This window comes from Dama dama, chromosome 8 (genome assembly GCF_033118175.1).
Source record: "Dama dama isolate Ldn47 chromosome 8, ASM3311817v1, whole genome shotgun sequence".
Classification (NCBI taxonomy): domain Eukaryota; kingdom Metazoa; phylum Chordata; class Mammalia; order Artiodactyla; family Cervidae; genus Dama; species Dama dama.
The window spans coordinates 23,004,551-23,026,583 of NC_083688.1; the positions used below are offsets into that span (position 1 = coordinate 23,004,551).

The 22,033-nt window shown below is 47.1% G+C and overlaps 1 protein-coding gene across 1 annotated transcript in view; it reads left to right on the plus strand.

The window, feature by feature from the left end:
- The first annotated feature begins 898 nt into the window (after nucleotides 1–898).
- The window catches only part of SERPINE2 (serpin family E member 2), a 62,922-nt gene continuing 41,787 nt past the window's right edge, over nucleotides 899–22,033 (plus strand). Inside the window, exon 1 of the mRNA XM_061148632.1 lies at nucleotides 899–1,066. The gene's annotated coding sequence lies outside the window, so the exon portion shown is untranslated. The remainder of the gene's footprint in view (nucleotides 1,067–22,033) is intronic.

Here is a 22,033-nt window from a genome sequence, read left to right on the forward strand (position 1 = left end):
ATTTACATTTTTTTCCCCCTCACAGGTGGGGCCGTGGGCCTGGTGATGAGGATTCCGCACTGTTTACGGGAGACATAAATTATATGTCATTCAAGTTGGGTACCCACGAACCTAAGTTGACGCAAAGGAGGGCTGAATACGGGAGATCTGGGTAACACAGCTGGAAGCGGGACAGTGATTTGTCGCCAGCCTCTGGGGTCTGTGCCCCTCTGCGGCGCACAAGGTCCCATCGGCGGCAGTAACCGGTTGGGAAGGGCCGGATGCCCTGGGCTCTGCGGGTACCTTACGCTGTCACCACAAGCAGGAATCCAGTTTTCTGGATTCCCTCGTCTGCCTATTGCCTAGGGCGACCAGCGGCCGCTCCTCTGTCCCCGAGGCCGGGAGAAGTCGGCTCTGGGGCACCGGGCGATCTGTCCCTCCCCAGCCGCGACCTGGCACCGTTCACCCCATCACCCGGAACGGTAGGCACTCTCCCCGGGCGTCCCACCCCGTCTCTCCCGGGGCAGGCTGGGGGGGTGGGGGGTGGGAGAACAAGCCCAGACGACCCGCCCGGCGTCCCAGGGACGCGCCGCGAGTCCCTGGGTCCCTCCCCGCCTCCCACACCCCCCGCCGAGCCCGGCGACCCACGTGCAGCACGGCCCGGGCTGGCGCCGCACCTCGGGGTCGGCGCGTCTCCCGGCGCTTTCCGGCGCAGCCCCGGGACGGGAACCCGCGGGGGGCGGCCTCGGCGGGACGGCGGCGGGAGCGGGGGCGCCCCGGAGTGCGGGCGCGGGGACGCGGCGGCCGCCGGCACACAAAGAAGGCGGCGGGAAGGCGGGGCCGGGCGGGCCGGGGGCGGGGGCGGCAGGAAGGGGCGGGGGCCGCACGGGCCGCCGATAAAGCCCCCGCCGCCGTGGCTGGCGGCTCGCGCTGTAGGGTTGCCAGGCTCCGCGGCTTGTGTAGGCGCCGCCGCCTCACTCCTCGCCGCTCTTCCTGCCGCGACTTCCCCCGCCCCGCCAACACCCGGCTCCGGCTCCGGCCGCGCCGCGCCCCACGGCCGCCACCTGGGGATCCCGAGCGAGGGGCGGTGAGTACGGGGCTGCGCGCCCGCGGCCGATCCCGGGCGCCCGAGGAGCGGGAGGGGAGCGGCCGGGGAGCGGCCGGGGCTGCCCGCCGCGCCGGGGACGGTCCCGGAGCTCCGCGCGCCGCAGGCTGCGCGCCGTGACCTTGCGCCCGGCCGGGAGGCTGCGGGGCGAGCGGGGCCCGGGGGCGCTGGCGTCGGGCGGAGGAACTTTCTCAGTCTCGCCCGACCGGGCTGCCTCGGCCTCGGCGGCGTGCGCGCCCGGCCCCGCGGGGAGCCGGGGTGGGACCCGGGCGGGGAGCCGAGGGGCCGCGCTTACGGTGGCGTCCAGGTGTGCCCGCGACCGGGAGTTCTGGGGCCGCCGTGGCTGCTGCCGGTCCGTCCTATCGGGCGCCCCTGACCCTGAACTTGGGGTACACAGGTACTCGCGGGCGTCCCCTACCCCGTACTTTACTGGAGCACCTCCTCTTACGGAGGACTCCTACGGACTCCTACTTGTTACCGCTGCCTGAGCAGAGTGGGGGTAACGGGTGGTTTGGGGGAGAGCCTTTGGTTTCCTGCCTCCGATTTAACCCTGTGGAGCAGATCTTTGCTTTTTTTTTTTTTTTTTTTTAATCGCCTGTCGCAGTGGGACTTGCAATACAGATTAGTGCCTACAGGTAAGGTGAAAGTACTCAGAAATTCTGGGGGAACTGGGTGTTTAATTTGCCTACAAACTGAGTGCAGAGGAAAGGCTTCTATTACATAAGACAGCACTCCACCTTCAGGTATCATGGAAGATGCTCTCAAAGGTTTTACTGTTTTAATGAACGAAAAATAATCTTCGCCTATGTCTCTCTTGAGAAATCTCTAATGCTGCTGTGTCTTGCTTTGACTACTTCTCAGGGAGCATTTTTATATTTATATTCTTATATTTAGCATCAACATAAAAAGGTGTTTGAAGATTTGACTTCCTTTTTCAAGCCGGGAAGCAGATTACCCCTCTGAACTGTTCAGGAGCAATCTACATGATAATTTTATACTTTGGAGATTTTATATCGAAAGTTGAACACTGATAACTGGGAAAAATGTAAGCGTTGCTAATTTGTGTATCTAAAGCACACTTCAGAAATTGAAGATACCTTCAATGCTGTCTGCATATCTAAATCAGTAATTATGGGCTGTTTGCAATATTTCAGTGAAAATTTTCTTCAGGCATGCAAATGAAGGTGTTAGCTGAAATCATGTAAGGTTTCTTTCAACTCTGAGTTTTGATTCTTGCTTGAAATGTGGTTCAAAAATATTGTACAGTGCAGGGCAATTAGAAGGTCAGCAAGATGTCATCTTTCTTTTTTTTTATTCTTTAAAAAATGAATCTATGCAGAAAATTTCGTCTCCCTTGAACTTCACTTATTAGTGTAATTTTAAAAGGACAGAAATGAGTCAGTCTGTAAAGGACAGTAATTTTCAGTTTCACACGTCAGTAACCAAATACTAGTCAGAGATTGTTTGAGGTGGCAGAGTTGAAAATGAGGTGGGGACCCAGTCAGGCCCCAGCTACCCGTCTCTGTAGCCGTCCTCTGCCAACCAGTCCGTCTCCCACAGCATGGATGACTTTGTCCCGTGGGCTTTCTCTCCTCCCCTAGTCCCACAGTTCACGTAGACGATGCTCCCCTGCCTGCTTCTTTGACCAGCTCAACTCCAGGGATCTCCACCCACTCTGCTACTGGGTCCTCTACATCCGGGTCTTGCCCTCACCCAGAGTTGCTCAGCTTCTGAAATCAGCATCTCAGTGTCTCTGCACCACAGGCTCCTTCCTTCCGGGTTGCAGATTGGTCCTCCCATCACAACTCTTCTTGACCATAGGAGATCTCTTCCCTACCCTCCTTCCCCTTTGGCAGGTGACTAATGACCCATTCTGCTGGGAAAACAGGAGTCACTGGATTGATGTCTCTGCATGTCCCACCCCATTTCCTTCCCACAGACTTTTCCACAGTTACCCACATCCAAGAAATCTTAAGCACCTGTTGTGTCCGGGCACTTTGTTAGGCCCTGATGTATGGTAAAGATAGCAGGTCCGTGCTCTTCTGAAACAGTCTTTCTTGTGGAAGCAGACAGACAGAAAACAAATATAACTATGCTCTGATAGAGTTGGAATACGGTAGAATAATAGAAGAAAAATCGGGGGATGGGCAGGGACTTAAGAAAAGATCAGAGAGACAGAGACACATCTGACAGTGCCTCATGACTCCCTATGAACTCTTTTTTAAAAAAAAATTATTTATTTTAATTGGAGGCTAATTACTTTACAGTATAGTGGTGGTTTTGCCATACATTGACATGAATCAGCCACGGATGTGCACGTTAACAGTATTTTAAAAGCATCATAACCTCCCTTGTCTCTGCATCCCCAACTCAGCTACAGTGACCACCTGTGTATCCAGGTCTTCTTAAGTGAGTTAACCCTTCCTCAGGCTCCCCTTTCTTCTCAACTCTGCAACCTGGCCAGTCTCCCCACAGTAGGAGTTATTGTTCAGTCGCTCAGTTGTGTCCAACTCTTCGTGACCCCATGGACTGCGGCACGCCAGGCTTCCCTGTCCTTTACCATCTCCCAGAGTTTGCTCAAACTCATGTCCATTGAGTTGAGGATGCCATCCAATCATCTCATCCTCTGTCACTGTCACCCCCTTCTCTTCCTGCCCTCAATCTTTCCCAGCATCAGGGTCTTTTCCAATGAGTCGGCTCTTCCACATCAGGTGGCCAAAGTATTAGAACTTCAGCTTCAGCATCAGTCCTTCCAATGAATATTCAGGGTTGATTTCCTTTAGGATTGACTGGTTTGATCTCCTTGATGTGCAGGGGACTCTCAAGAGTCATCTCCAACACCACAGCCCAAACGTGTCAGTTCTTTGGCACTCAGCCTACTTTATGGTCCAACCATACATGACTACTGAAAAAATCATAGCTTTGACTATATGGACCCTTGTTGGCAAAGTGATGTCTCTGCTTTTCAATATGCTGTCTAGGTTTGTCGTAGCTTTTCTTCCAAGGAGCAAGGGTCTTTTAATTTCATGGCTGCAGTCACCATCTGCAGTGAATTTTGGAGCCCAAGCAAATAAAGTCTGTCACTGTTTCCATTTTTTCCCCATCGAGACACCATAATTCCTGAAGGATCTAAGGATGTCCTGTAGACCTTTCTGCAGGACTGGGTATGGATCTTTCCTCTTTTTCTCTTGGATACTTTTCTTCTTCCCTAGTTGCTATCTCCTCCTGGTTTGCCTTCTGCCTCCCTGGCAACTCCACTACCTCCTGGGGTTTCCTGGGGCTCAGGTCTCACCCATATTGAGCTCTATGAGGAGTGTTTGAGTTACCATTTTACCGTGGCTTCCACTTTCACCAGTTCAAAGTCCCAGATTGTATCTTCAGCTAGTTCCCTCCAATCTAGTGGGCTGATCCATGCTCTTGAGGTAGAAAACCCACAATAAGTCCAAAAGTGATTTTAGTTTTTAATCATCCACCCCATACCTGTTTCATCCTTAGCAAAAACCTGTCCCCTGTCTTATGTGATGGTGCCACCATTCACCAGGGGGCTAAAGCAGGGACCTCCCAGGGTCGCCAGACTCCTCCAGCAGCCACTAGCCCCCCACATCCAGACAGTCACCGAGTCCTAGTGCTGGTGCTGTGAAATCCCTTAAACCTCAGCTCCAGTCACTGTGGCCCGGTTCTGCTTTGCAGTCCAGAAGTGGCACAGTGATGGCCAGTGCGCCATTTCTAGCTGGCAGACATATTGTTGGCCTGAACACAGGTCTACAGAAATTGAGTTAATCTTTAGAAAGGTTGAGTTATCACTTGGATTTACAGCTACTCTTAAAAACCAGGGGCCCTGGAACAGGAGGCCTGCATTGCCATGTAGCAGCACGTGGCTGGCATGGAGCTCCCAGGGCCTGGGTAGGCTGGAGACTGCTTGCTTTCCACTCCCCCTGGACCCATGGTCCCCCCTTACAGCAGCTTCCCAGTGCCCATGGTCTTCTGAGCTGGCAACCACAGGCTGGGGGATGACCACGGGCAGTCCTGAGTGACTGACTGCACCATCTCCTGCCTGGTCTTTCACACTAGTTTTGTACGCCTTTCAAACCATTGTCCACGTTGCTGCTGGGCCTGCTTACTGTGGGCCCCTCAAGTCAGAATCCGTTTGTGTCCCTCCCGAGAAAACTCAGCGCCTCCCTCTTGGGGACAAAGCCCTATTCTGAAGGAGTAGCTGTGTTGTGTCCCAAGGTCAGTGTCTCAGATTGAAGAGGTGATCTTTCTGTTCACATTTAAAGGTGCTGTACCAGAATTTCTCGAAATACTTTTGAGCCTCTCCATGGAGGGTTGCAGATACATAATTCTGGCATTGGCTCACCTGTACTGAAATGCAGTCTCTGCTGATAATAAACCATTTCCACAGACCTCACCACCCTCCTCCTGCCCCATTACCACAGGAGGAGACAGGGCAGGCTGAATTCAATGTCCCAAAGCCAGAAGACCTCAGCCCTTGGAACATGGTTCAGCTCATCTCACATGGTGCCCAGAGTCATGCACTGTGTTCCCAAGATCACTTAGCTCCCTTTGGGCAGTCCTATCCCACAAGTCAGCACTCAGCCAGACAACTTGCCACAGTGCCTTTCTCTCCAGCACCTCCCCAGGCTGCTGGCCATTTGTAATGACTTGACAAAGGCCAAGCTTTCTTCAGTCCCTTCCCACCTCCCTGCTGCATTGTTGTTCAGTTGCTAAGTTGTGTCCAACTCTTTGCGACCCCATGGACTACAGCACACCAGGCTTCCCTGACCTTCACTATCTCCCAGAGCTTGCTCAAACTCATGTCCATTGTGGTGCCATCCAACCATCTCATCCTCTGTCACCCCCTTCTCCTCCTGCCCTCAATCGGTGGCCAAAGTACTGGAGCTTCAGCTTCAGTATCAGTCCTTGCAATGAATATTCAGAGTTGATATCTTTCAGGATCGATTGGATTGATCACCTTGCTCTCCAAGGGACTTTCAAGAGTCTTTTCCAACACCACAACTTTTCTTGCAAAACTGAACTTCCTACAGACTTACCACACCATGATGTGCCCTCGCCTCCTTATCTTGGCTCCTACTGGACCTCTGCCTGGAATTCTCTTTCTCTATCTTCTGCGTTCGTTGTCTGGCCAACTTCCACTTTTTCAGGACTCACATCTCATGTCACCTGTTCCAAAAAGTCTTTCCTGAAGACCAGTAGTATCTGCCAGTCCTCCCTGATGCACATGTGGTGTGCACACACATGTACACTACCCAATGGATGCCTTTCTGATGGTGGTTACTGTGTCATAGCAACATGCTCTATCCACCAGATTCCCAAATGGTGTGAAGTTGTGCTTCAGTTCTGGTTACATTTGCACCAGCAATGGTGCATGACCCAAAGGCATTTAATGGATGTTGAACTAAACCATTTTCATATCTTTAATAAGTTTGCTGCACATTTTATGAACCAGTGCTTGTCTTCTGGGCTTAAAGGGGAGCTCTGCCTCTAGACCTCTACCCCTGGTGCTGGTACTTCTGCACTTAATCAATCTATATCCTAACATAAAAAGAATGTTTGATCAACCATGTCTTCTAAGACAGAACATTACTGAGAAAAAAGCGGAAGTCTAACACAGAATGGCTTCTGTATCTGTGTTCACTTCATTTATCCTCATTTGAACCCTTTTTGGCTTTGTTCTGTCTTCCTTGAAGTCCACTGGCTATACTTCGTATTTCACAATTTGTAGAAGGTAGAATTGTTGTTCAGTTTCTGAGTAGTGTCCGGCTCTTTGCAATCCCATGGACCATAGCCCACCAGGCTCCTCTGTCCATGGGTTTCTCCAGGCAAGAATATTATAGTGAGTTGCCATTTGCTTCTCCAGGGGATCTTCCCAGACCAGGGATTGAACCCATGTCCTCTGCATTAGCAGACAGATTTTTTACCACTGAGCCACCAGGGAAGCCCACGAGGTAGAAGACTTTCTAGCTTATTTCCACTAACCTTTTCGATGATGGTGATAGCATGCCTTCTTTCTGACCCATTTTTTGTTGTTATGATTTTTTTTTTTTTCAGTTTTTGCCAGGGCAGTTTTTTGGCTAATGTCTTAAGCTAAGTTTAGTGGAAGGAGGCCTGGGTTGGGAGAGGGTATGCACTGTGCCATAAAAGATTTATATAGTTGACCATTTGGATCTTAATTTCCTTACCTATACAATAGGTGTGTTGAAATAGTGATCTCAAACATTTTATTAAAAAAAAAAAAAAAAAACAGTTTAACTTCTTGGCTTATTTTCCTTTCTGACCCAGCTTTCTCATAAATATCAGGCCCAGATGAAATTTTCTCTGAAATGCAGTTATATGTTTATCTGCATGAAATTATTCTCTTTCATTTTTTCTTTTAAACCAAATAAATCATTCAGTTTGGCTCTTTAGGGCTCAGAAATAGCATTGAGGCCCAACAGGAAGATGTATTTGGTTTGTATTCCTACTTGGAGACATTTATAAAAATGTGTGATACATTGAGTCCCGTATACTGGGATCTTCTTTGTAAACCTCTGTCTCCATTCATAAATGTGTCCTCCTTCTCTCTGCAGAACCATCTTTCCTCATGAGTAGATTGTATGTCTAATCTAAAAATCAATATTGGGTTTAAAAAAATACCCTTAGGTATGGAATGGAGTCAGATGCAATAAACTACACCTTTAGGTTATTTCTTATCTCTAAGTTCACAATTTGTTTAAGAACACTGAAAGACTAGGACAGTTTTATTTCTCTTTTGAGAAATGCTACCTTTCACCCAACAGGCCAAGTCAATTTACACAGTAAATGATTCTCCCTTTATTCTGCTTTTAGATTTCCAGGTCTGGATGTCAGCCCAGTCCAGAGAAGTTGGCGTTCCTTCTGTGCCTCTTTTTTGTGCATGGGGATGGCCACTGAGCCTCAGCAGTCTTCTATTTGTAATTCCATTCATGCATTTGGACAAACATTTCATCCCCATTTCCTCCCTGAATTCCTTCAAAGGTTGGGGTGGATGCCCTAATTCAAGATGAGACCAGGAACACCCCATGCTCCTGCCTCAGTCTGACCTCAGACTTTGCCCTTTGCCTCAGAAGATAATTGGAAAATTGGAGCCCACTGTGCCTTTCTATTTTTATCAGTTCATTCTTGGGAGAATGATAATATGGAGACATTTTAATGTAAAACATAAATAAATCCTATGAAAAAGCAGAAAGGATTTCTTACAATGACTGCAAACCTTGGTGAATATACTTTGTTTTTGTAATGACTTCCCCCACCTTACAGCAGAGAGAAGTCCAGTAACCTGGGGAATTTCTATGAGCATGATAAAAATAGCATCAGTCCTTGTCTCCACCCCGTGCCCCACCCCCCACATACCCTCTGCATTTAGTGCCAACTAATACAGCTATAGAAAAAAATAACTATTTGTTTTTGGCCCCAGTTTTTATGGGCCAAATCTTGAAAGTGAATGTGGGCAGGTGAGAAAGTTTAACACTGAATATGAACCCAACTGGAAAACGAACAAGGTGACTGAAAATGAAAATAGATTTTTCTTTCTTTTGAGGAAATACTGTATAAATAATGGCAGTGTTTGCTTTTTCTACTAAAAAAAAATTTTTTTTTTGGTCTTTTTTTTTTTTAACCAATGAATCCACTTAGGAGAAAATTATTTTTATTGAGGATTTGGTCACTGATTAGATTATATGCACTTTAATTACTGTCTGATCTTTTGGTTACAAGTGCAGAAGTATGATCAAGTGTAGTCAAAATAACTGACTCGAAAACACGGAGAGCCTGGGGGGAGCTACTGGCTTACGTTGCTGACCTGGAGCCAGGGCGAGGGTGCTTTGGCCCTGGAGGTGACCGGAACTAGAGACTCACGTCCTTGAACCTCTTTTCTTTCCCACCATGTCTTGTCTCTGAACCACGACTGCAGGCACCTTCAGGCTGACCTCCCTACAGCCTCAAGATCAAAGAGGAAAGATGAGCTTCCTAGCTGTTTAGGTCAGAAAAAAAAAATCCCAGGGAGGAACTCTGATTGGCTCAGGTTGGGTCATGTGCCTTTCCCTGGACCAATGGCTGTGGTCAGGGGAACGAGAGCCTGTGATTGGCTAGGTTCTGAGTCACATGGTCAAAACCTGCAGTCAGAGGAAGGAGGAGTAGTGAGAGAAGCGTGCTGGTTAGTATTTGTATGCAGAGGTTTGATAGAGGTTCAGCGTCTCTCCTCCAGCCTCACGGCTACGTGTAGGACAGATCCTAACATCATTCCCATTCAGACAGTTGTGCAGAAGAGTGTATAGCCGCCCAGGTGTCCGTGGTTACTCATACAGTCTGTATGTGTCAATGCCAGAGCCTGAACCCAGGTCTGTAAACGTGTGAGCTCTGAGCTCGCACTATGAACCGCCAAAGATTTATGACTCATCAATATTTATAACCTCTCAAAAAGAAACCCGTGTCAAACCACGGGCCTCCTTTCAAGAGACTATCTTCTTCCCTTGCTGTATAATGTCCTTCAATAAGACAATCAAAACAGAGACGGAAAGAGGCTAATACTTTTGTGTTAGCTTTGAAGTAATGTTTTCACGCCTTTGGGCCCCTGGGCCCGGTTGTTTTCTTAGAGACTTGTTTTTTTCCTGGGACTCACACTCTAAAATTAATACTGACCTTTGGATTGAAAAGGTAGAGTGCATATACGCAGAGTCCAAGAGAATAACATATGTTTAAGCTGGATGAAACTGAACTAAAGGACAAAGGTGACATATTTTTAAAGGATGTCTACTCCACAACTGTGTAGACTTAGGTTAAAACATTGAGATTTAACTTGTTTTTATGGTTTTCTTTATATTTAACTTTATTTCAGAGTTTGTCATATCTTGTGGTATATGTTCTCCCCATCCTCCTCTTCCTCCTTTGTGTAGTGTAGTAATTAAGAGTATGGAGCATGTAGAGATAAATGGGCTTTCATCTGTATCTAGATTATATTGGATACTAGCTGGAGGTCAGGGGGCTGTAGCCAATTTACTAGACTTCTCCAAGCCTCAGTTTCTTCATCTGTGAACTGGGCATGAAGGTAATCACATCTTAAGTGTTGTGAGGATGCAGTGGAGAGTATGCTTTAGGTGCTGAGCACAGAGCCTCGATTGGAGTTGACTTCCAGGACATGAGATGGAGGTGGGGTTCTATTCGTCACAGTAGTCCATGTGAACGTTTCACTCCTGGGACCTGTGTTTTCATTGTGCCTTTGACCTCATGAATGAGGAACTTGCTGTCTGTGTTTGCATACTTAGTTTCCAGACCCCTTTTCTGTAAAATTCTCGTGAACAGTATTCCCAGTGATCAGCTGATCATCTGTCTTTTCCACAGGCTTCCAGCTCCTCCGGTATTGGCCACAGAGCAAAGGATAGCTGGTGCATGAAATAAATTCCCTTTTAGTCCACCTTTGAGGAAACGTAAGCAGCAGTATTACCATTAGGTCTTTCTAGGGGCATATTGCAAGCTGGCCTTGTCAGACTGGGTGCTGTTTTTTTTCTTATTGTAGTTATGAAGAATGAATAAATTGCACAGTAGGAAAAGTAATCTTAGGTAAAAGTAATCTTTAATATTTAGGTTTCTGCAGATGTAGCATCCAAAGTCTTCCCCTTTTGTTCTTGTTTGTCTGACTGTGAAAAAGTCATTTTATTGTATCCAGTGATATCCATATATCCAGAAATAGCCATTTTAAGCACATGGTCATCTAATTATGATTTGATGCCTTCATTATACAAAAGAGTTCTGTGAATGTTGGATTAACCATTGCCAACATTCCTAGATAGGAAATGTATTTTCAACTGCCATTAGTATGATTTAAGAATTTTACTGGCAAATATACATGTGGGACTTTTTATAGCACCCAGTGTATGCCCGAACCTGAATTGTTGCTTGGACAATGAGTTGGGAAATGCCAAGGAGATTCTGGGTGATGACTTAATTATAGAGTTTTCTTTCTAAAAAGAAAAGTTTTCTCTTTGAAGTTACTTTAGTGATAGACTCATATGGTGTCTTGCCAAACCTGTATTCATTTCTTAAAGACATGTTAATTAAAGTAGCAACTTAGAAGATTGGCCAGAGATGCCGAAGTATTCATAGTGAACCTCTTCTTGTGCAGCTAGGTCATTAATCATGACCAGTGCTAGTCATACTAATGTGAATTGATTCAGCAGTTACTGAAAACAGAGTTGTTTCATGCATGTATATCACTTAGTAGTCTAAAATTTCTTTAAGAAGGATAAGTATATTTTTTATATACACATTGGCGAAAATGTGCTTTTCTGATACTCTCTATCATGTGTTCTACTTATTTGTGTGTGTCTTCTCCGCCCCACTAGGAAATCTTCAGGATTTTGTAGTCTCTTTTATTCCTCTGGTCTCCTTCCACAGTACCTGACACAGAGGAGCCCAGAAGATGCTTGAAACGGGGAATGAAGTGAAAGATCAGTGGGTCATCAGGGTGTCAAGTGCTATGGGACACCTTTTATACACAATCTTGTTGAATCTAAACAGATGGAAATTAAGTAAGGTGGAAATTAGTCGTACTTCACAGATGAGAACACTGAGGTTCAAGTGTGTGAAGCACCCTTCTGAGATTCCTGCCCATGGGATGTTCACTCCAGATCTGGGTGTCTCAGTAGAGATTTTTGATTCTGAAACAGTGTTTTCAGGGAGCAACCAAGGCTAAACAATGGTGGTCGAACCCACAGACCATGGCTGGATGAGGGTGACTTGGGAAGTCAAATGAACCTGGATTAAGTGTCTTGTTCTATGCTTAGTAGTTTTATGTCTGCAAAATATTCTCTGCGTCCTCCACCCCCACTCCCCACCATCAGTCCTGAGCTCCAGTTCCAAAGCTAAAGAATGGAGATGATAAGGATGCAGCTTCATTGCGGAGAGAGATTGAACTGTTCCTGTTTTACAGACAGGGAAATAGGAAATATTACAAGTTAGGTCACCTGACCAGCCCTAGGATGTTCTGTGAGTGAGGAACTCGGAGGCTCTCTGAGGGTCAGGAAGCTGGGCAAGAAATGGACTGTGTCCAGGTCTCAGTTTCCTTCCCCTTGAATTGAGCGCTGTGATACCCACTTTCCAGGAGCTTGGGAGGCTCAGCCATGCTGATGCTAAAGCCTTTTACTCAGAGGAGTTGCTTAAATGTCAGTCGCTACAATGCATGTGTGTTCATCTGCGTGTGTCTGTATATGTAGAGATAAGAGTGTGCCCAGTGTGACGTGTTGGCTTGTGGCTGACAAGCACAAAAGTGCAGACGGCCCTCTTGGGTAATGTGGCCCTTTCTTTTTCTTTCAGGTTACTCGCCACAGAATCCATTTTGCCCTAAATTGTGTAGAATTGCTATTTACTGATTTGTATCCATAATAAAAGTTGGCCATTTAGTCTCTCACGGGCTATCTATAGCTAAATTCATGGAGATAACTTCTCCATGGCAGAGAGATCAGATCTCATAAAAAATATGACAGTTTTAACGTATGACTTTGGAAAGTAAAACGTTACTTGCATGTAACTTTCACTTTCAGTAAATACTCGACTTCAAGACACTGAAGTGTCCCAAATTGCAGCAAGGCCTGCTCTTTTCTGTGTCAGATATGCCAAACTGGTACCTTGGAGATGCCTTAATGAGCCACTAAAAAGCATTGCATGCATGCTAAGTCAGTCACTTCAGCTGTATCCGACTCTTTGCAACCCTGTGGACTGTGGCCCTCCAGGCTCCTCTGTCCATGGGATTCTCCAGGCAAGAATACTGGAGTGGGTTGCCTTGCCGTCTCCCAGGGGATCGTCCCAATCCAAGGATTAAACCCACGTCTCTTACATCTCCTACATTGACAGCCGGGTTCTTTACCACCAGCATCATCTGGGAAGCCCCCAAAGGCACTAAAATGGGGGAATTTTGTCTGAGAAAAAGAGTGTCCTAGTTCAAAAACTCTGAATGTGAAGTGAAAATTTTTCTGAAATTGTCCCTCAGACAAAGAGAGGTTTGCTCTATATTACAGTCCTTACAGAATCTTCCATTTTGCAAAGATCTTGATATGTTTATTGGTCAGAGCTTACCAAAAGCCCCGGATGGATGAGACTCATGAGAACACAGGCAGAAAGCACATAAGCCTGAAATCACCTTTATCAATACTTAGTAGGAGTGCTTAGAGAGATTGCATGATGAAAAGGCATTTTTTTAAAAAGGCAGAGAAATTGAATACAGGCTTAGTCATTATTCCTGAGGTCATGGTTTTACAATCACCAAATGTTGAATGTGTCGTGTTAGTTATGGTCATGTTAGTTGCTGTAACAAATAAACCCAAACATGTGCCATGGCCCAGACGTGATGGAACGTTATTCTCCGCGTGCATAAAGCCCCAGGTCGGTGTGTTTTTTTCCAACTTGGTGATTCAGCGACGCAGCGTCTTTCCATCACGTGGTTCCACTTCGTTTAACAGGTCAGTTCCAAGGGCATGATGCTGATTGGCATCAAGCTGGTGGAACCAGAAAGGTCACGGCAGATTGCATGTGGCAGGTCTGGATGGGCCAGGCCTGCAGGCAACATTTCTACTCCCATTTCACTGACTGTATTTCAGTCTTATAGTCACTCCCGCCTACAGCACAAGCTATCACCCTGCCTTCAGTAGAAGAGGAAATGGGTTTGCTGAGAAGGTTAGCTACTCTGTCAGGTCAAATTTTATCTAAGCCACAAAGGGTCACTTTAAAATGTGACACAGCCAGTAACATGCTGTGGGGATCGCGGATATAGTTATGCCTGTGAGGGCCACTCTTCTGATGATCTGTGGGGGGCTTCTTATGGCTTAGGATAGACTTTTTTCATAAAGTGTCACACACAGATTTGAAAAGTACAGTATCACAGGCAGCTCAGAAGGAAAGTAGATAATGTGCTGAGGGAAATGGTTAGACTCAAAAAGCGATGACAGGCATGGAGAAGATGTCTGGGGAAAACTCAGAATTAAATTGCTTCACGGAAGGTGGAAATGGAAAGGTTCTATTTCTAGATCATAATATATGTGATTTCATATACTTAGCCATGTTGACCAGAACTTGCGGGACGGGGGCGCTGGGGTGGAGGTGTTGGGATTCTCTCGCTGGACGGGGGAACTGTCCTGTTTGGGAGACACCATGTATTCAAGCACAGATGGTACTTAGAACGTAAAAAAAACAGAAACTTTCATGCTGGAAGAAGGGGCGCCTCTTGCAGCAGCGTGGCGGAGGGTTGGCAGATGTGCTCAGAACACTGCTCAGCATCCAGGAGCGGAAGGCGAGGCGAAGCTGGGGGAAGGCATCAGTGCCAACCCTGAGCTCTGACTCGGGGGTGAAAGAGGACCCAGAGGGAGTGGACAGGGGGAGGCAAGTGACGGGACCACCTCTGCCCTCTCTCCCGGAGAAGCCTCTGGCAATGTCCGTCACGTGGTGGTGGGCATGTCCACGTCGTCTCTGGCCTCTTTCTCGCTGTGTGATGTGAGGCAGATGACTCAGCCTCTCTGCATCTCTTGTTACTTCAGCTCAAACCCAAAAGGCTCATGTGAGATTCAGTAGGATAATGCATCCACTGGGCTGTGCACACAGGAAGAGCTTCATAAATTAGCTCTCCCCTCTCCTGTGTGCAGTGACTCGCTGGCTGCCCTGTTGGTGAACATAACTGGTCCTGAGAAGCTGGAGAGACATTCTTTGTTGTTCAGTCGCTCAGTCACATCTGACTCTGAGACCCCATGGACTGCAGCACGCCAGGCTTCCCTGTCTTTCACCATCTCCCTGAATTCACTCAAACTTGTGTCCATTGAGTCGGTGATGCCATCCAGCCATCTCATCCTCTGTCATCCCTTCTCCTCCTGCCTTCAATCTTTCCCCCAGCATCAGGGCCTTTTCTAAAGAGTAGTTCTTCGCATCAGGTGGTTAGAGGAATGGAGCTTCAGCTTCAGCATCAGTCCTTCCAGTGAATATTCAGGGTTGATTTCCTTTAGGATTGATTAGTTTGATCTCCTTGCTGTCCAAGGGGCTCTCAGGAGTCTTCTCCAACACCACAGTTTGAAAGCATGAATTCTTGGTGCTCAGCCCTCTTTATGGTCCAACTCTTACATCTCTACATGGCTGCTGGAAAAACCATAGCTTTGACTATATGGACCTATATGGCAAAATTATGTCTATGCTTTCTAATACGCTGTCTAGCTTTGCCATTGGAGAAGGCAATGGCAACCCACTCCAGTACTCTTGCCTGGAAAATCCCATGGACGGAGGAGCCTGGTGGGCTGCAGTCCATGGGGTCACTAAGAGTCAGATACGACTGAGCATCTTCACTTTCACTTTTCACTTTAATGCATTGGAGAAGGAAATGGAAACCCACTCCAGTGTTCTTGCTTGGAGAATCTCAGGGACAGGGGAGCCTGGTGGGCTGCCGTCTATGGGGTCGCACAGAGTCGGACACGACTGAAGCGACTTAGCAGCAGTAGCAGCAGCTTTGCCATAGCTTTTCTTCCAAGGAGCAAGCATCTTTTAATATCATGGCTGCGGTCACTATCCACAGTGAGTTTGGAGCCCAAGAGAAAACTGTGACTTCATGACAAAAAGAAACTCAGCCTCCTCCATCCCTAATGATCTCTCACTGCAGTATCTTATAGCAGAGGTTAGAGATGGGTGAGGAGAACTTTCATTAAGTCAGTGATTTTTTTTTCCCGTATATCTGGTGCTGATTCTTTTTTAAAATTTTATTGGAGTGTAATTGATTTACAGTTCTATACACCTGAAACTGAAAACTAACAGTGTTGTAAGTCATTGATTTTCAATTCCAGAAATCCCTGTTCTCCCTCAGCTTTGTGTAAAGGCCTGTCCCATGAGGAAGAGTTCTGTGGGACCGAAGAGTGGCCAGGTCACCTCTCAGGATGGTGTCTTGTATGTGGATTCTGCAGGATGGGGGCAGGGGCAGGTATCACTGATTTGATGGGAGAGCGGAGTCACAGAGCAGGGATGGGATTTATCCCACAGAGGCAGGCCTAGGGCTCAATAGTCTTACCCCACCACCATGTCCAAGTGGACACCAAGTTAGAACACCTCCCCTCCCCTGCTCCCCCGTCCCTCACCCGATTCCTTCAGAAAGCACCAGCAGGGACCTCAGTGAGAAAAACGGAGTCAGACTAAAGGAAGAACCTCAGTGTTGGATGATTGAAGCCAAATTTGAAATTATACTTCCCGTCACTTCAGATGGTTTCTAAGCTTTGCATAACTTTGCTGGTTGGATGGTTCTTGCCAGGGTGTCGCGACAGACAACGTATAAATATAGAGTGGTGTGTCAGTTGCTCGGTTGTGTCCGACTCTTTGTGACCCCGTGGGCTGAAGCCCACCAGGATCCTCTGTCCCTGGGATTCTCTAGGCAAGAATACTGGAGTGTGTTGCCATTCCCTTTTCCAGGGGATCTCCCCGAACCAGGGATTGAACTTAGATATCCTGCATTGTAGGCGGTTTCTTTACAGATTGAGCCACCAGGGAAGATGGCGTAAATATAGAGTGGTCATCTTCCTAAATATTCCTTTGGGATTTTGTTTAAATACTCATTGCTGCCTCCTGGGGGATTTTCTCTGGGCCTTGTGTGTGCTAAATCATTTAACTCATGTCTGACTGTTTGTGACCCTGTGGGCTGTAGCCTGGCAGGCTCCTCTGTCCACGGGATTCTGCAGGCAGAAATACTGGAGTGGGTTGCCATGCTGTCTTGCAGGGGATCTTCCTGACCCAGGGATCAAACCAGCATCTCTTGTGTCTCCTGCATTGGCAGGTGGGTACTTTACCACCAGCACCACCTGGGAAGCCTCTCTGGGCTGCAGAGGTCTGAATCCATCAAGTCCAGGAGTGCTTGTATTCTTGGAAAACACAGCCCTCTTAAAGCCATTGTTTAAAAAGCCACTTGGAGCATTAAAAACCTCAGGTCATCAATTCCTGGTGTGAAAACTTAGGAGCGTTGGGGCTTCAGGCAAGCAGTATTGACTCAAATGTGCAGAGCACTTTAAGACAGCGTTTGATTGTACATTCTAAAACAGGGAACGCAAATTGAAATTCCTCCTGGGGGCTTTCGCTCATGCATTCTACGTGCAGTATTTTCAATTAGCTGCAGAAAAAAGTACATTCAGTGTGGGTCTATTTTTACAGCTGGGAATTGCTCTGAGAACACAATTGGCTATTTCATACATGTGAGATTTATTTAAATGACTCGTGGGGGTACTTGCAGTTTAACCAATAATTGAAAATATTATTGCAGTGTGGCAGGTAAAAGTAGGAAGTCATTTTGAATTCCTCCAAGCTCAATAGCCTTATGTTAGTCTGAGGGGCATGTGGTCGACAGGGTGAGAGCAATGTTGAGATTCCATCCTTCTCATTTCATTCCTGGGCTCTGCCACAGCGTGGAAAGAAAGAGCACTTAAGGCTGCCTGCAGGAGGGCACTCAGCAAGGAGCCAAAGCATTAAGGTGCCCTCTTGTCTTGCACTCCTGTTTTCACGCACCAGACACAGATGGAAGGTTAGATCAAACATGAGAAGCCTCATCCTTCCCCCAGTTCTTCTTGGACTACGTGTTCCGTCCCTCCACCCCCGCCACACTTTGCTTCCTGTTTCACTTCAGCCTGTCACCTAGCGAAGCTAGCTTGAGTCTCTCAGGATGGACCCACCAGCCCCTCAAGAGTTGTTCATAAATGTTACTAGAGGCTTGAAATGCATATTTGCACTGAACTGAAAACATGTAAGTGCCGGTTAGGAAACATTGTATTAAAATGCATTCTTGAACTTCCCTGAAACAGACCAGTTGTTAGAACTGGGCACTTCTGCTGCAGGGATGTGTGGGTTCTATCCCTGGTCAGGGAACTGAGATCTCCTATGCCACATGGCAAGCCCCCTCAAAAATGCATCCTTTGGATACCTGTTTACTTGTAGCTAAATCCCTTCACTGTTCATCTGAAACTATCACAACACTGTTAATGGGCTATGAAAGTGCAAAGTAAAAGTCGTGTCTGACCCTTTGCCACTCCATGAATGTACAGTTCAGTGGAATTCTCCAGGCCAGAGTACTGGAGTGGGTAACCGTTCCCTTCTCTAGGGGATCTTCCCAACCCAGGGATCAAACCCAGGTCCCCCGCATTGCAGGCGGATTCTTTACCAGCTGAGCCACAAAGGAAGGCCAAGAATACTGGAGTGGGTAGCCTATCTCTTCTCCAGCAAATCTTCCCGACCCAGGAGCCAAAATAAAAAATGCAAAAAACATATTTAGATATTAGAAAAAAATGCATTCTTGGTCCTGCAATTCAATCAAAGCATGGGTCAGTTAGGCATTCTGTGGGCAGAATTGAAGTCTTAACCACCAGTATCTAACTTTTCTCAGGATCAACAGCTCTCAGCCAGGGGTGAGGCCCCTCTCTCCCAGGACTGTTTGCCAGTGTCTACAGATGTTTGGTTGTCAGCCACGTGCGTGGTGCCACAGGCATTTGATAGGAGAAGCCAGGGAGACAACTCAACACCCTACGATACACAGAGCATCCCCTGCAACACAGACCTATCCAACTTGGAACGTCAGTAGTGCCAAAGCTGTAAAGCCCTGCTCGAGAATGTTTTTTTTTTTTGTTTGTTTTTTTGTTTTCAAAAAGAAATGACTCCCTAAATATTGGTTGGTCAAAAGGTTCGTTTGGATTTTTCCATAACATCTAATGGAAAAATCTGAATGAACCTGTCAGTGCTTGCAAGATGGTGGCTTCTGTAATCGATGTTGGTTGTGGTTTAGTCACTAAATCGTATCTGACTCTTTGCGACCATACTCTTTGTAGCCTGCCATGCTCCTCTGTCCATGGGATTTCCCAGGCAAGAACACTGGGGTTGATTGCCATTTCTTCCTCCAAGGGATCTTCCCCATCCGGGGATCTAACTCATGTCTCCTGCATTATAGGGTGGATTCTTTACCTCTTAGCCACCAGGGAAGCCCCAAATCAGTATTATTACATGAGGTGAATTCAGGTGATTACCGAAGGCCTGGCTTCTTCTTCGACAGCCTGGTTACCAAGAGAGCACTGTGCTGTCCCCTGGGCAGCACTGGATGCTGGGGAAGTGTGAACAGGACAGAAAAAGTACTCTTTCCGCCCACCCCCCCCCCCCCCCCCCCAGGGCACAAAGAGAAGAAGAGGCCACAAGTGTGGTAGTCAGAGCAGGATTACAGAAGCCTGGGTCTGGAAAGAGCCTGGCAGGCTTTGCATACTACCAGGGGGAGAGCATACCTGCAGAGGAAGCCAGATCAGAGCAGGCTGGCCAGGTTGGAGGCTGTGGGAGGGTAAGAGCTCAGGGAAGACCTGTTTGGTGCAGGTGTTGGTGCCAAGGGTCAAGGTCAGCCTTCCCTATCAGCAAGGTCACTGGACAGTGCAGACCTGGGTTGGATGTGGGAGACTGATTGTCCTCTTCCAGGAATGTCGGTGGCTTGCTGAGCACAAAGGAGATGGAGAACATAGACCATTCAGGAAGCGTCTCAGAGGTAGAAGGATAGAGCTTGTTGATGGTTAAATGGGGTCAGGGAGAGGATGCAGGGTGGCTCCCAGACTTCCTGCTTAGACTCTTCGAAGGATGGGGAGCCGCCCTTACTGGGATATAGGTAGTTCAGGGTGGAACCTCAAGTTTAGAGAGGAGGGCTCCTTTTTCTTCCCATCGTAGAATTTCTGTGAAAACGGGTAAGGGGACTTCTCTGTATCTATCTACCCTGTGTTTCTTTTCAAAAGAAACATTGGGTTTTAGAGTCTGCCCTGTGAGCTAAAATCTAACATATTTCTCCCAGATTGCTTCTTCTCTCCAGTTACCATCATAATAGGTTTTCCAGTGCAGCTCAGAATGATTTCTAAATGGCTTCCTTGGGCAATCATCAGGCATTTTCTGTATTAGACTTCCTCTCCACCTAAGCAAATAAAACAGTAATGAGACTCGGCTCACCATCCATGCTTCCGAGACAGGGCTCTTCTGGCTTTGCCATGCTGAAACTTTTCTGAATTGCATTGGTCTGGTCCTGCCCTATTTCATTTTCAGCTGGTAGGAAGCATGTCTCCTTATACCTAAGCCTGGCAGTCTCAGAAGGAGCACCAGGAAGTCACTGGAGCCTGATAGCCATATCCTAGGTCACCCAGTGATATCAGATACATTTTTCTAAAAAAAAAAAATTTCTAGAGCTGCCCTGACACCATCACCAGGGCTGTTCGAGGAGGCATCACGGGGCCCAGCTTCTACCCGGGAGGGCAGGCCTGCTTTCAGGTCCCTTCCATGAGGACCTGTGCCCACATGTGAAACTCTGATAAAGTCATACGGTAGATCCTTGAAGCCCAAAGAAATTAAGGAAATGGTCCACAGTTGCAAAAAGACCATGAATAAAACAGAAAAGGCAGCTTTAAAAATTCCCTTTCATTTTCAGAGATTGGAACTTGGGGAAATTTTGCAGTTGAGGAAGAACTGTTCGGATGGGCTGAAGAGTTGACATTTGGAGACTGAGGACAGAGACCCAAGGACTCCTTGACCCCCCGTGAATCGTGACAGAGGCAGCTTGGTTGAGCCCTTGGTGTTCAGGAACTGTCCAAAGAGCCTGAGCTGTGTCACCCTTTTTTATTCCTCGCATCAGCAGGGACTACTGTTACATGCCCTGTGCAGTAGGCAGGTGAAGTATAGTGCTTGTCAGAAATCAGGCAGTGACTTGGTGGGGGACCCAGTTTGAATTTGAGTGGTTGTCTCCGGAGCTTAGAGCGGCCAAGAAAACTAAGAATTGGTGCTCTCTCAAAGAATTATGAAAAGGCAAAATTATTCAGACACATAGTTTTGACATTTTTTTTTTTTTAAGAATATTGACATTTTTAGTGTGCTTGCAGTATTGGGAAAAGAAAGTAAATAATGAAAAGGTCTGTCTTAAGGTGCATTTGCTGACTAAAATTTTAAAATAATGCTTTTTATTTTTAATTTTTCATCTTAAGATAGTTGCAGATTGATATGCCATAACAAAAAACAGTAGAGGGAAATCGCCGGTAACCCTTCACCTACTTCCTACAAAAATCATCTTGCACAACTATGTGTGTGCGTGTGTGTGTTTAGTCACTCAGTTATATCCAACTTCTTGCGACCCCATGGACTGTAGCTTGCCAGGCTCCTCTGTCCATGGAATTTTCCAGGCAAGAATACTGGAGTGTGTTGTCATTTCCCACGCCAGGGGATCTTCCCGACCCAGGGATCAAACCTGCGTCTCTTGTGTCTCCTGCATTGGCAGGCACATTCTTTACCTCTGCACCACGTGGAAAGCCCTTGCACAACTGTAGTACTCAGTATATATTGCAGCTACAGTACTGCAACTAAGACATTAACATTGTGTTATACAGTCCATCCACCTTGTTCAGATTTCATCCAGTTTCATGTGTACTTGTGTGTGTGTGCTGACTCTATGCAGTTTCATCATATTGTAGATTTGTGTCACCACCACAGTCGAGACACAGAACAGTTTCATCACCAGGACCCCTCACGTCAGCCTGTTATAGTCACATCCACCCACCTCCCTCTCAGACTCCTGAGTCCTAGTTACCACTGGTATGTTCTCCATCTCTGTAATTTTGTTATTTTAAAACTATTTTATCAGTGGACTCATTCAATACGCAACCTTTGGGCTTGTTGTTTTGGCTATGCCATGTGATTTGTAGGGGATCTTAGTTTCCCGACTAGGGATTGAACCTGGGACCCAGCAGTGAAAGCCCTGAATCCTAACCACCGGACCGCCAGGGAATTCCCCAGTGTGTAACCTTTTGGAATTACCTGTTTTCACTCAAGCGTAATTCCCTTGAGACCCATCCCAGTTGCAGTGTGTATCCATGGCTTGTCCCTGCTTTGTGCTGTGTTCCATGTAGGACGTGCCACGTT